This window comes from Macrobrachium nipponense, chromosome 4 (assembly GCF_015104395.2).
Source record: "Macrobrachium nipponense isolate FS-2020 chromosome 4, ASM1510439v2, whole genome shotgun sequence".
Classification (NCBI taxonomy): Eukaryota; Metazoa; Arthropoda; class Malacostraca; order Decapoda; family Palaemonidae; genus Macrobrachium; species Macrobrachium nipponense.
In genome coordinates this window covers 25,379,482-25,393,898 of record NC_061100.1, presented here as the reverse complement: position 1 = coordinate 25,393,898, position 14,417 = coordinate 25,379,482, and the positions used below count along the sequence as shown (strand labels likewise).

Below are 14,417 nucleotides of genomic sequence, written 5' to 3'. Positions count from 1 at the left end.
AATGTCTCTCTTTGGATACTTAGAATTTACGTTGTAATCTAACCAGAAACTTCCTTTTGTTATTATTACTGGAAACAAGCAATGATTTTTTCATTATTTGCGCGTTTGGACTATTATATGTAAACTTTGCACACCGCAAGCTAGTATGTATTCATTCGCTCGGAAACTAGTTCCGGATATGAGGCGTCACTAAAAAACATAGAAAAATACGACATAAAAAGTGTCGAAAATCATCATAACCTCAAAATTTTTGTTGTAATCTAACCAGAAACTTATTTTTATTAATATACTGTGCTAAACTATAAAGGATTTTTATCATAGTATGCGTTTTTTAAAAGCGTCGTTAACTCGGAGCGTCGGAAGCGTCAGTGTCGTAACCTCGGAACAAGCGTCGTAACCCAGGATGGATTTTTCCATTGAATATTTAAGAAAAAGCGTCGTAACCTCGGAACGTCGTAAGCCGGAACCGTCGTAACCCGGGGACCGCCTGTACAAGAATTTCCAGTAATAGCTAGAATCAGTCACTGATGATTGTTAAGACTGTTAGATGGTGGGAGTTCAGTTCTTATAAACGAACATTAATTTTACAAAATTTAAGGGGCCACCCTCTCCCTCCATTTGATTTATATGGATTTTTGACATTATGCCAAGCAATGGGGCAACTAAAGCCATTCAGCGCTGAAACGGAAATTGACAGTAAAAGGTTTGAAAGGTGTAACAAGAGGAAAACCTCGCAGACGGTGGACAGCAAGATGGAAAAAAGGAATGAAAGTAGTTGCAGCTAGGGGCCGAAGGGACGCTGTAAAGAACCTTAAGTAACGCCTACATTGCACCGAATAAGGTGCACTGATGGCACTACCCCCCTTATGGGGCTCTCCCTCCATGTAAGTATGTAAGGGAAAGCTTAGTAGGTATCGAAGTTACGACCCAAATTGATAATAATCATCTGTCGCATATTTGTTAACCTGCCTTGCCTACGGGCAAGAGAAGGAAGATATCCCCCTTGCTGAGTAACATATGCCATTACAGTTGTAGAAAAGATTATAGAATTTAAGCTAAAGGACATACACTGGGACCTAAGAAATCACTCAGCTCTAAAATGGAAATTGACAGCAAAAAGGTTTGAAAAGTGCAACAGGAGGAACATCTCGCAGTTGCACTGCATCTATTGTTAGGAGAGGGTGGAAAGTAAGATGGAAGAAAGAGAATATGAGCAGAGGTGTAGTAAAAGGAATGAAAGGGTTTGCAGCTAGGGGCCAAAGGGAAGTGGCAAAGAACCAGAAGTACATAATGCCTACAGTGTACCGGCTGAGATGCACTGATGGCACTACCCCCTTACGGGCCCACCACAGTTGTGTTGTTGCTCAGCATCTTTATGGTGTGACTCATCAACTGAAATGCCGCATGTCTTCCCAGAATACTGTTGTGCATGTGGGAACTCTTTTGTGTGCATACACCCAGTAAAGAAATCAATTCACAATAAGGCGTCGATAACTGGAACACAGCGCATTATGGCAGCATAAATTACCATTAACCAGGGACTGCCTGTGCTTTAAGTGTTGCTGATGAAGGGGGGGAGGGGGTGGGTTGTTTGTTGTCAGTCAATTATTATTAACCTCGCATCCTTGTTGGGGACCCTTTGAAACGGGGGTTTTTGGGTGGGGTAAAACAACGGGAGATAGAACGAACTTCTTCTTGTTATGATGGCCACACTGGAAGTCATACGGGACCCATATGTACAAGAAGAGATTGGTCAAGGAAACCTATCATAAAAGAAACTGTACTAACCTAGTCTATCCTCACTTAACCTAGTAGGCTATGTTACTTAGCCCTCAGTCAATGAAATTCCACATTACCAAAAGCAACCCTTTATCACTGCGCATGAGCGACAGCATTCCAGTATTGCCAACATACAATAACATAACAGTTCTGAGGTTAATTACAGGTTAATTAGAGTCGACCAACAAAAAACATTAAACGGTTATTAAGCAACCAAAATACTATAGGAAAAGACAATTCCCATGGTAATTGGGTAAATGACCGAGCGGCGACCTAACAGCCACCTATCTCGGAACGTGGCCACTTCCCAAAAAAGTGCTTGAATTATTCCATTATTTTGTAATTTATGAGAAAACACTTACTTCAAGAGGAGAGTAAGGGGTCTCATTGTGCTGCCTATATAGGCCACAACTCTTAACCGATGGTCATGGCAGCGAATTAAAGTACTTTTTCCGGAAGGCCGCCGCGTTCTGGGATCGGTGGCCGCTATGTTACCACTAGGTCATTTACCCTGAACATAGAACTGAGGTCAAAGGCCCAGCACTGTGACCTACAAGGTCATCCAAGGCTGAAAGGGAAATTGATGGTAAAAAGGCTTAAAAGGTGATAAGCAACCAAAACACAGTAGGAAAAGTCCGTTCCCAAGGTAACACCTGGTGCAGAGCAACCCCATAGTAGTTCTACCGAATATAGAACAGAGGTCAGAGGCCCAAAAGGCAGTATGCAGATCTACAGAAGGGGTCGATATTTCTATATAAGCATTCCGCATCGTTCATCCCCGCGAATATGAAAGCCACCAGGAATTGGGGTGTCAAATGTATTTCGCCGTGGTTAGTACGAGCCTATGGGGGTTAATTACAGTCGTCCAAATAAATATTACTTAAAATTCTTGTTCGGGAGGTAAAACTGCAGAGAAAAACTGAAACTGCCATAGTCTAGGCCGCCGTGGAATAGTAATATAGATCTACCAAGGGGTCGTTCCTGAGGGCTGAATGGACGCTGCAAAGACCCTAATACCTAGGTACGTCATGCCTGCCAACAGTGTACCCTGCGAGGGACGCTGACGGCACAAATATTGAGTAAAACACCGCATGGACTGGCCAACTCACCGACTACCACGGCTAGGCCACCCTCCGAAAATGTACTTTTAACACGTCCTGACACCGGAGATGTTCATCAGTCACGAGTTGTTGTTGGTGAGAGAAGAGCTAAAGACCTCTACTCTCCTTTCGAAGTAAGTATTTTCTCCAAAGTTAAAAATTAAGGCCATATTTAAAGATTTAAACTAAGGGTAATGAAAAGGGTGGCCAACGCAGTGCCCACACCACCAAAACGCTTTCGAAAATTTTACTTACAACTCAGAATATTTAGAAGATTGACGCGATGTCGATGTTTGCGGAGTTGTTTGTGTCAATAAACTTCCCATTTCCTGTGCTAAATCCGCACACCACTTGTACCCATAGACGCTGGGGCACTTTCATCACAACAATCGTACACCCTACCTCTAACCATACTTATCGAAGGGAACTACGGCATTCTTTGCGACGTTTTGCACTCTTCAATTGTTTATCAGTGTAGTCAATTGGTATGTGTCTTCCCTCCAAAATGGGTGTGAGACTTACACAAAACCAGGGAAATAAGTGAAATTAGCATATCTAGTATTTGTAGTATATATACATATTACAGTAATTTTATCATTACTGCATTACTATGACAACTAGAATTCATGGAAACAGTTTGTAAATGCATCGGCGTATGTGTGACGCGCCACTAGATTGGCAATGATGAGTCATTTTTCCTCAAGTCGTCTGCTCGTAAGTATACATCCAAAATATTTGTAATTTTTCAGAGATAATTTGGTTGCAAAAAAAGGATAATAGACATGAATTACATAAACATTTTGAAGTAAAGTTAAACTAAATAATGAGTAAAGTAAACAGTTAAGGGAATAAAGCTTTGCACCCATAATCAGTGTTGTCGTCTGCTGCTCGTAACTGTGTTTGCGGAGTGAGTACTTAGGAACCAGGAACAGCAACGTGGTTCAATTGCAATGTGGAGTCAATTAAGACCAAAATGTATATAATTACAATCAAATAAGCACTGTAGAGTTTCAGTTGTGATGGCAGTAAGGATAAAACCACCGATTACAAGGTAAAAATGAATTCTGTACAAACCATGACCCCGGGAATAAAAAGTTTCATACTTTCACTAATATAGGCAACAAAATGTTGTTTTATTGTGCTGATTACAACTGCAATCTTGAGTAAGATCAATAAACGTTACATATATACGCTAACATTGTTCAAATGAGTGCTGGGAAGGTTGGGAAAGATGGTGGATTGTCCGTGGTTAGACCGGCCAGCCTCACGATTGCCTCCATATTGGATTTCAAAACTGCCTTGAAATCATATTTTACGAAGAGCGTCACATACTTATTTTAGTTCTTATGGGGCTTTCATATATCACATTATGTTGACGAAGCTTCAATCTTTTGAATGGTATGCTTAAAGTTGTAATTGTATTCGTGTTTCACCAATTAATTATCGAGTAAATAAGGCCTGGCCAGCGTGATGACGATGGATCGTCCGTGATTGTTACCCTAGGTAGGTAGGTACTCACCTCTCCCCCTACGGCCAGATCTGATAAAATGGAGCAATGGGTAAAGAAAATAATTGTTTAATTAAATAAAAAATGTAATAAATTCTAAAAAAAAAAGTAATTCAGGATAATTATAGGTACTAGGTACTACCTACAAGGTTACCGACGGCCATGGCGGTACGAAAAAGAAAACGTACCCTGATGTAGCCTAGCTATTTCCAATGTGATTACTGTATTTCCCTGCCGTACCTGCAATAAACCTTGGTTAATCCAAGTCAAGATGATCAATATTTGGCTAATTCTTATACGTTTTTGAAAGGTTTAATGACCTACGATGCAATGAACTTGGTATTTGATAATACGGTGATGTTGCAGAAATCCTTGACAGTAGTAGTAATAGTAAGATATAACCAAAGCAAACGTGATATCGTTGCAACGGCTCCTCATTTATCGTTCTAGTTTGAATCCGATTGTGTTCGTTTATGAATTAAGATAATTATTATTATTATTATTATTTTATCACAGTCCTCCAATTCGACTGGGTGGCATTTATAGTGTGGGGTTCCGTGTTGCATCCTGCCTCCTTAGGAGTCCATCACTTTTCTTACTATGTGTGCCGTTTCTAGGATCACACACTTTTGTATGAGTCCTGGAGTTACTTCAGCCTCTAGTTTTTCCAGATTCTTTTTCAGGGATCTTGGGATCGTACCTAGTGTTCCTATGATTATGGGTACAATTTCCACTGGCATATCCCATATCCTTCTTATTTCTATTTTCAGGTCTTGATACTTATCCATTTTTTCCCTCTCTTTCTCTTCAACTCTGGTGTCCCATGGAATTGCGACATCAATGAGTGATACTTTCTTCTTGACTTTGTCAATCAACGTCACGTCTGGTCTGTTTGCACGTATCACCCTATCCGTCCTGATACCATAGTCCCAGAGGATCTTTGCCTGATCGTTTTCTATCACTCCAGGTTGGTACTCGTACCACTTGTTACTGCAAGGTAGCTGATGTTTCTTGCACAGGCCCCAGTGGAGGGCTTTTGCCACTGAATCATGCCTCTTTTTGTACTGGTTCTGTGCAAGTGCCGGGCATTCGCTTGCTATGTGGTTTATGGTTTCATTTTTCGTATTGCACTTCCTACATATGGGAGAGATGTTATTTCCATCTATCGTTCTTTGAACATATCTGGTTCTTAGGGCCTGATCTTGTGCCGCTGTTATCATTCCTTCAGTTTCCTTCTTTAGCTCTCCCCTCTGTAGCCATTGCCATGTGTCATCGCTGGCTAGTTCTTTAGTCTGTCTCATGTATTGTCCGTGCATTGGTTTGTTGTGCCAGTCCTCTGTTCTGTCTGTCATTCTCCTGTCCTCTGTATATTTGTGGGTCTTCGTCTACTTTTATTAGTCCTTCTTCCATGCACTCTTTTAGCCACTCGTCTTCACTGGTTTTCAGATATTGCCCCAGTGCTCTGTTCTCGGTGTTTGACGCAGTCCTCTATACTTAGTAGTCCTCTCCCTCCTTTCTTTCGTGTTATGTACAGTCTGTCCGTATTTGCTCTTGGGTGTAGTGCTTTGTGTATTGTCATATGTTTCCTGTTTTCTGATCTATGCTGCGAAGTTCTGCTTTCGTCCATTCCACTATTCCTGCGCTGTATCTGATTATTGGCACGGTTACCCATATGTTTATGGCTTTTATCATATTTTTCCGGCGTTGAGTTTTGACTTGAGTATCACCTTGAGTCTCTGCATATATTCTTTCCTGATCGTGTCCTTCATCTCTTGGTGTTTTATATCCCCTCCTTCCATTATTCCCAGGTATTTGTATCCTGTCTCATCTATGTGTCTGATGTTGCTCCCATCTGGTAGCTTTATCCCTTCAGTTATCGTTACTTGTTCCTTTTGCATGTTGACTAAGGTGCATTTTTCTATTCCAAACTCCATCCTGATGTCCCCAGATACAATCCTTACAGTCTGGATTAGGGTATCTATTTCCTTGATGCTCTTACCATACAGCTTGATGTCGTCCATGAACATCAGATGGTTGATTCTGTTGACTCTTTTCTTGAGTTGGTACCCGGCATCCATCTTCTGTAGTACTTTTGTCATGGGAATCATGGCTACTACGAAGAGTAGTGGGGACAGTGAGTCTCCCTGGAAGATCCCTCTCCTGATATTAACCTCTGCTAGTCTTATTCCAGAGCTTGTAAGTATTGTATTCCAGTTTGCGCATTGTAATTTTGAGGAAAGCTGATGGTGTTTTCCTCTGCCCCATATATTTTCAGGCATTCTATTAGCCATGTGTGTGGTATCATGTCGAAGGCTTTCTTATAGTCTATCCATGCCATGCTTAGGTTGGTTTTCCTTCTCCTACTATTCTTCATTACCATTTTGTCTATCAGGAGCTGGTCTTTTGTGCCCCTACACTTCCTTCTGCAGCCTTTCTGTTGGTGGGGGATGGTGTTTGTCTCCTCTAGGTATTTGTATAGCCTTTCACTGATGATGCCTGTTAGTAACTTCCACATTATTGGTAGGCAGGTGATAGGCCTGTAGTTACTGGCTATATTTCCCTTACTCTTGTCTTTTTGTACTAAGGATGTTCTTCCTGTGGTCATCCATTTGGGTGCATGGTGATTTGAGATACAATGCTGGAGTTGTTCTGCTATTCGTGGGTGTAGGGTCTTGAAGTTTTTGAGCCAGTATCCATGGACTTCATCGGGACCTGGGGCTTTCCAGTTTGGCATTTTCTTTAGTTGGTGTCTGACTGTGTCTGTCGTGATCTCTGTGAATCTTTGTTTTATTCTCCCTGTTTCTTCTGACTTGACTTCCTGGAGCCATGTTGCATGTTTGTTGTGTGATACCGGATTACTCCATATGTTTTCCCAGAGTCTCTTACTTTGTTCGGCTTCAGGAATTTCTTGGTGGTTGTCTTCCCCTCTTAGTTGGCTGTATAGTCTTTTCTGGTTGGTTCCGAATAGTTTGTTCTGTTGGTATCCCTTATTCCTGTTCATGTACCGTTGGATCTTATGTGCTTTGGCCTTAAGCCTCTGTTTTACATCTTCTATTGTGTTGTTTAGTCCCCTCTCTTGTTCTTTGTATTTCTCGTTGAGTTCCTCCCTTGTTTTCTTGCTTCTTAGCCTTTTTTTCTGCCATCTCTTTCAGTTTACTCAAGTCAGATCTCATCACCATGATTTGCTTTTCCAGGCGCCTTTTCCAAGGAGGTTGCTGTTTTGGTTTCTGTTGGGTTGGTTGTGCTGGTGGTGTTGGTGTTCGAATCCCCATCAGTTCTGCTACTAATCTTGCTCCTGCATATACCAAGTTATTTGTTTCTGTGATACTGGTGGTGTGTATTATGCCCATTATTTCATTGACCTCACTTGTTTTCTCCCTTAATTTCTTGGTGTTGTAGGCTTTCATGGAGGGGATCTTTGTTCTCTCTGTATCTGGCTCCATCCATTGTCTAATCTTTTCTACCCATTCCGTCCTCTCTGTTACTTCGTTGGTGTTTCTTCGTGTGTCGTTGTTTGATACCTCATCCTCCCTGTCGTCTTCTGTGGCATCGTCTCTCAGTTCGTCTTCGTGTGATTCGTTGTCGTGTGACATTTCCCTTTCCAGTTCTTCTCTTTCTGTTGGGGAGAGCCAGTTGTTTTTCTTTATGTTCCTTACTTGGTCTGCCAGCCTCTGCTCTGTTTGGGGGGTGTTATTCCTCTCATTCCAGATGTTGACCAATCTTCTTCTATATCCTCTCTCCGCCGGGTTGCTTCTGCTGTAATATCTCCATATTTCCTTATTTTCTTCTCTTGTCCATTTCTTTTTTTTTGCTTCTGTAGCCCCAATCTCTGGCTGTTGATTACTTTCGTTGTGGTGATCAGTTGCTGGATGACGACCTCCAAGTACCTGACCGTCTTCCCCTTCAATTGGGTTGAATACCTGGTTGCCGGACGAAGCTCCTCTGTTGCCAGAGGTTCCATTTACGTCGTTGTCTTTTATTCCTTCATTTCTTTCCATCATTGCTGAGTTTTGCTATTTAACCCATAGCTGGACCCTACCCCATCAGGGATAGGTACTCATTTACAGCTGAGTAGACTGAGGAAATTATGGTAAAGATCCTTTCCCAAGGAATCAACGCCGAGGAGAGCGGTCACCCATCCAACGACTGACCAGCCCCAATGTTGCTTAACTTGACTTAAGTCCATTGAGGACCTAACCCACTCCTCCACGGCGCCACATTATTATTATTATTATTATTATTATTATTATTATTATTATTATTATTATTATTATTATTATTATTATTATTATTATTATTATTATTATTATTATTATTATTTATTTATTTATTTATTTATTTTTGCTCTATCACAGTCCTCCAATTCGACTGGGTGGTATTTATAGTGTGGGGTTCCGGGTTGCATCCTGCCTCCTTAGGAGTCCATCACTTTTCTTACTATGTGCGCCGTTTCTAGGATCACACTCTTCTGCATCAGTCCTGGAGCTACTTCAGCCTCTAGTTTTGCTAGATTCCTTTTCAGGGATCTTGGGATCGTGCCTAGTTTTCCTATGATCATGGGTACAATTTCCACTGGCATATCCCATATCCTTCTTATTTCTATTTTCAGGTCTTGATACTTATCCATTTTTTCCCTTTCTTTCTCTTCAACTCTGGTGTCCCATGGTATTGCGACATCAACGAGTGATACTTTCTTCTTGAATTTGTCATTCAACGCCACGTCTGGTCTATTTGCACGTATCACCCTATCTGTTCTGATACCATAGTCCCAGAGGATCTTTGCCTGATCGTTTTCTGTCACCCCTTCAGGTTGGTACTCGTACCACTTATTACTGCAAGTTAACTGATGTTTCTTGCACAGGCCCCAGTGGAGGGCTTTTGCCACTGAATCATGCCTCTTTTTGTACTGGTTCTGTGCAAGTGCCGGGCATTTGCTTGCTATGTGGTTTATGGTTTCATTTTTCGTATTGCACTTCCTACATATGGGAGAGATGTTATTTCCGTCTATCGTTCTTTGAACATATCTGGTTCTTAGGGCCTAATCTTGTGCCGCTGTTATAATTCCTTCAGTTTCCTTCTTTAGCTCTCCCCTCTGTAGCCATTGCCATGTGTCATCGCTGGCTAGTTCTTTAATCTGTCTCATGTACTGTCCGTGCATTGGTTTGTTGTGCCATTCCTTTGTTCTGTTTGTCATTCTCCTGTCTCTGTATATTTGTGGGTCTTCGTCTACTTTTATTAGTCCTTCTATTACCATGCACTCTTTTGCCACTCGTCTTCACTGGTTTTCAGATATTGTCCCAGTGCTCTGTTCTCGATGTTGACGCTGTCCTCTATATTTAGTAGTCCTCTCCCTCCTTTCTTTCGTGTTATGTATAGTCTGTCCGTATTTATTCTTGGGTGTAGTGCTTTGCTTATTGTCATATGTTTCCTAGTTTTCTGGTCTAAACTGCGGAGTTCTGCCTTCGTCTATTCGACTATTCCTGCGCTGTATCTGATTACTGGCACTGCCCATGTGTTTATGGCTTTTATCATATTTCCGGCGTTGAGTTTTGACTTGAGTATCGCCTTGAGTCTCTGCATATATTCTTTCCTGATCGTGTCCTTCATCTCTTGGTGTTTTATATCCCCTCCTTCCATTATTCCCAGGTATTTGTATCCAGTCTCATCTACGTGTTTGAAGTTGCTCCCATCTGGTAGCTTTATCCCTTCAGTTCTCGTTATTTTGCCTTTTTGTATGTTGACTAAGTCGCATTTTTCTTTTCCAAACTCCATCCTGATGTCCCCAGATACAATCCTTACAGTTTGGATTAGGGTATCTATTTCCTTGATGCTCTTACTATACAGCTTGATGTCGTGCATGACGGTTAATTCTGTTGCCTCTTTTCTTGAGTTGGTACCCGGCATCCATCTTCTGTAGTACTTTTGTCATGGGAATCATGGCTACTACGAAGAGTAGTGGGGACAGTGAGTCGCCCTGGAAGATCCCTCTCCTGATATTAACCTCTGCTAGTCTTATTCCAGAGCTTATAAGTATTGTATTCCAGTTGCGCATTGTATTTTTGAGGAAGCTGATGGTGTTTTCCTCTGCCCCATATATTTTCAGGCATTCTATTAGCCATGTGTGTGGTATCATGTCGAAGGTTTCCTCACAGTTTATCCATGCCATGCTTAGGTTGGTTTTCCTACTCCTACTGTTTTTCATTACCATTTTGTCTATCAGGAGCTGGTCTTTTGTGCCCCTACACTTCCTTCTGCAGCCTTTCTGTTGGTAGGGGATAGTGTTTGTCTCCTCTGGGTATTTGTATAGCCTTTCACTGATGATACCTGTTAGTAACTTCCACATTATTGGTAGGCAGGTGATAGGCCTGTAGTTACTGGCTATATTTCCCTTACTCTTGTCTTTTTGTACTAAGGATGTTCTTCCTGTGGTCATCCAATTGGGCGCATGGTGATTTGTTATACAATGCTGGAGTTGTTCTGCTATTCGTGGGTGTAGGGCCTGGAAGTTTTTGAGCCAGTATCCATGGACTTCATCGGGACCTGGGGCTTTCCAGTTTGGCATTTTCTTTAGTTGGTGTCTGACTGTGTCTGTCGTGATGTCAGTGAATCTTTGTTTTATTCTCCCTGTTTCTTCTAGACATTGACTTCCTGGAGCCATGTTGCATGTTTGTTGTGTGATACCGGATTGCGCCATATGTTTTCCCAGAGTCTCTTACTTGGTTCGGCTTCAGGAATTTCTTGGTGGTTGTCTTCCCCTCTTAGTTGGCTGTATAGTCTTTTTTGGTTGGTTCCGAATAGTTTGTTCTGTTGGTATCCCTTATTCCTGTTCATGTACCGTTGGATCTTATATGCTTTGGCCTTAAGCCTCTGTTTTAAATCTTCTATTGTGTTGTTTAGTCCCCTCTCATGTACTTTGTATTTCTCGTTGAGTTCCTCCCTTGTTTTCTTGCTTCTTAGCGTTTTTACTGCAATCTCTTTTAGTTTATGTTATTATTATTATTATTATTATTATTATTATTATTATTATTATTATTATTATTATTATTATTATTATTATTATTATTATTATTATTATTATTATTATTATTATTACAAATCCCTAAACTTCGAAAGAAATTGCAGAAGATAATAGGAAATGAAATACAGAAAAGAGGTGGTCAGCTGTTAAAAGGAATAAAATTAATAAACAAAGATGTAAATGAAATATCTAAAGTGCAAAATTAATTTATTTTTCTCCATAGTGGCTTACGCTTGAGAAAAACGACCAGAAAAATATAGCAGGAATAGTGGTAATGTTTAATTTCAATGATACTTTTAGATATTTGGGGAGTTTCTTCTTTGTTTTCGTAACTTGGTATAATGGGTGTGTTTCCGTTCTATACTTCATAACAGACTAAAGCATGTAATTTTCACGCTAGACAATTTGGTGAATTATAGACATCAGTTTTGTCATTTCATAGTTTTTAATAATCACTGATTACAAGTCCAGCTTCAAAGGAATTGTGTCTAATTGTCTCCCTAAATTATTTCTAATTGTTAATCTCACAGTTTAGAGGTCCAAATTCACTGGTCCTTCGTTTGTCCAACGGACAAACAATGTTGCCATATCATTGGCCAAGCATGATGACATCATAAGCGTTGAAAGGATGGACGTAGATCTGGCAACAAACAGTGGTACCAGATGAGGTTGTAAACCACTGTTTTTACTCTGCTCACAAGGCAAAGACCGAGAGACAATTGTTAATTGGTAACATTGGTTGTCCCTCGGACATTGTTCGACCGTGTGGACGCATCTTAAATTTTATCTGCTTTCAGTTTCCTCTTCCGACAAATCTGAAAAAATAGTATTTTTGCTAATGAACTAAGGTTTATCTGCTTACAGTGAGCAGACATAGAAAAAAAATAATGAAGATCAGCACTTCAAAAAATTGTGTAGAGCGCCCGCCACTCTTGTCTGCGAGAGGCAGAGTTTTATGATCAGGAGATCTGCAGTGACCTCTAGTGACCCTACAGTGACCTTTCCCAGTATCTCAGGAATTGTATGAAACTTCGGATTTTCACAGGTTCTTTGACTTGGTAGACGATATGTTAATATCTCGACAGATTTTTCAAAACATTCTTTGGCTCGACAGCTAGGATATGAATTTCGTTAGTTACAATCAGTTTCTGTCAAAATTAAATAGTATGAAATTAAAAATAAAAGAGAAAAAATTTAAAACACTAATTAAAGTGCACTAAAAAGTGAAAAATAAAATCTCTAAGAGACATCACAATTTTCTTACGGTTAATCATGTTTACCAAAAATAAAATATCTTTTCTTGCAGCATTTCCTTCCATGTATGGCACCCAGTTCTTAGTTCATTTTAATAAATGTGTATTTCAATTTTATTGATTTATTTTTGTTTATAATTCGTATTCAGTCTTTATCAGTTCGGTTGATACGAGGATGGCTACACTTCTGAAACTATTCCGCTCCACATTTTTCCAAATTCAGAATAATTCCTGGCAGTGGGATCTGTCGTAAAAATCTTTTATCGTCAACTTAATTCAATGGTCCCAAAAGCTCAGGTACACAACAAGATCAAGAATACCAGATGGTTAATTGTCAAAAGGGTAGAAATTAAAGAGATAATCCAGGATTATCGGATATCACACGGTCACAAACCTAAACGTAGATTTAACCCTAACCGAAATTACAAAGTATCCGTTCAGTCCAAAACATGTAAAAACTGAATATATTAATTTTGTTGCTCATATTTATCAACAACTTCTTTCATTATGAAGGAATCAAGTTTAAATAAACCAAGACTTAAATTTAGAACATTTGTTTCATCAAGTCAAATAATGGAAATGTTCTAAAATTAAGTCATAGTTTATTTAAACTTGCTTCCTTCATAATGAAAAAAGTTGTAGATAAATATGAGCAACAAAATTAATATATTCAGTTTTTACATGTTTTGGACTGAACGGATACTTTGTAATTTCGGTTAGGGTTAAATCTACGTTTAGGTTTGTGACCGTGTGATATCCGATAATCCTGGATTATCTCTTTAATTTTTATCCTTTTGACAATTAACCATCTGGTATTCTTGATCTTGTTGTGTACCTGAGACCTTTCTCTCCAACTGTATTTCATTCGTTCCTTGACAATGTCTTAGTAAAGACAAAAGCGCTTGGATTTCTGACTATAATTTTCATATATATATATATATATATATATATATATATATATATATATATATATATATATATATATATATATATATTTATATCAAATCACAGATTTACTAAGGAAATAAGCCAATTTGTACATTGTCTCACCTTATTCGACATTTTGTAATATTACCTTTATCGCATCTTCTGGGAACCTGTCAATAAATCTAAAAAAAATTCCGAAACAATCTTAACTTTGTTAAAAATCGCAAAACAGTAAAAAGAAAAAAAAATACAATCAGAAAAAACATAGAATGGGTAGTCTGTGAAGAATACAACAAAATATAGAATTTAGGCCCAAGGCCAAGCACTGGGAACTTTGAGGTCATTCAGCGCTGGAAAAGAAATTGAGGGTAGGTAGGTTTGAAAGGTGCAACAGGAGGAAAACCTCAAAGCAGTGGTCCTATGAAATAACTGTTAGGAGAGGGTGGAAGATAGAGATAATATGAATGGAGGAACAGTAAAAGGAACAAAAGGGGTTGAGGCTGGGGCCAAAGAACCTCAAGTAATGCACCCATATACTTAAAGAAAGACCAAATAGTTAAGGGATTTTTTGGTATTATAGTTTAATACTGACTGCACTATAATCATGTTGTATGATCTGGAGAAACCTTTTTCTGAAGGAGGCACCACGTAAAATGGATACTTAGCATAAATGACTAACTTTGGTACAGTATCTTTGTAAACTGATTATCAAGAAAACTACGAAGCATCTTATTGAATAGTTTTTGAGGGAAGCAGATATTCTTAAAGTATTCCAAAAGGTGATTTAAAAATGACAAAAATATTTGCTGTAATAATTAGACGCATATAAAAAG

The 14,417-nt window shown here is 39.5% G+C and overlaps 1 protein-coding gene across 2 annotated transcripts in view; it reads right to left on the bottom strand.

Moving 5' to 3' along the window:
* The window catches only part of LOC135210814 (gastrula zinc finger protein XlCGF8.2DB-like), a 120,191-nt gene extending 115,377 nt beyond the window's left edge, over window positions 1-4,814 (bottom strand). For both annotated transcript variants that reach the window (XR_010313577.1, XM_064243680.1), the window contains exon 1: window positions 4,711-4,814. The gene's annotated coding sequence lies outside the window, so the exon portion shown is untranslated. The remainder of the gene's footprint in view (window positions 1-4,710) is intronic.
* Window positions 4,815-14,417: the final 9,603 nt, after the last annotated feature.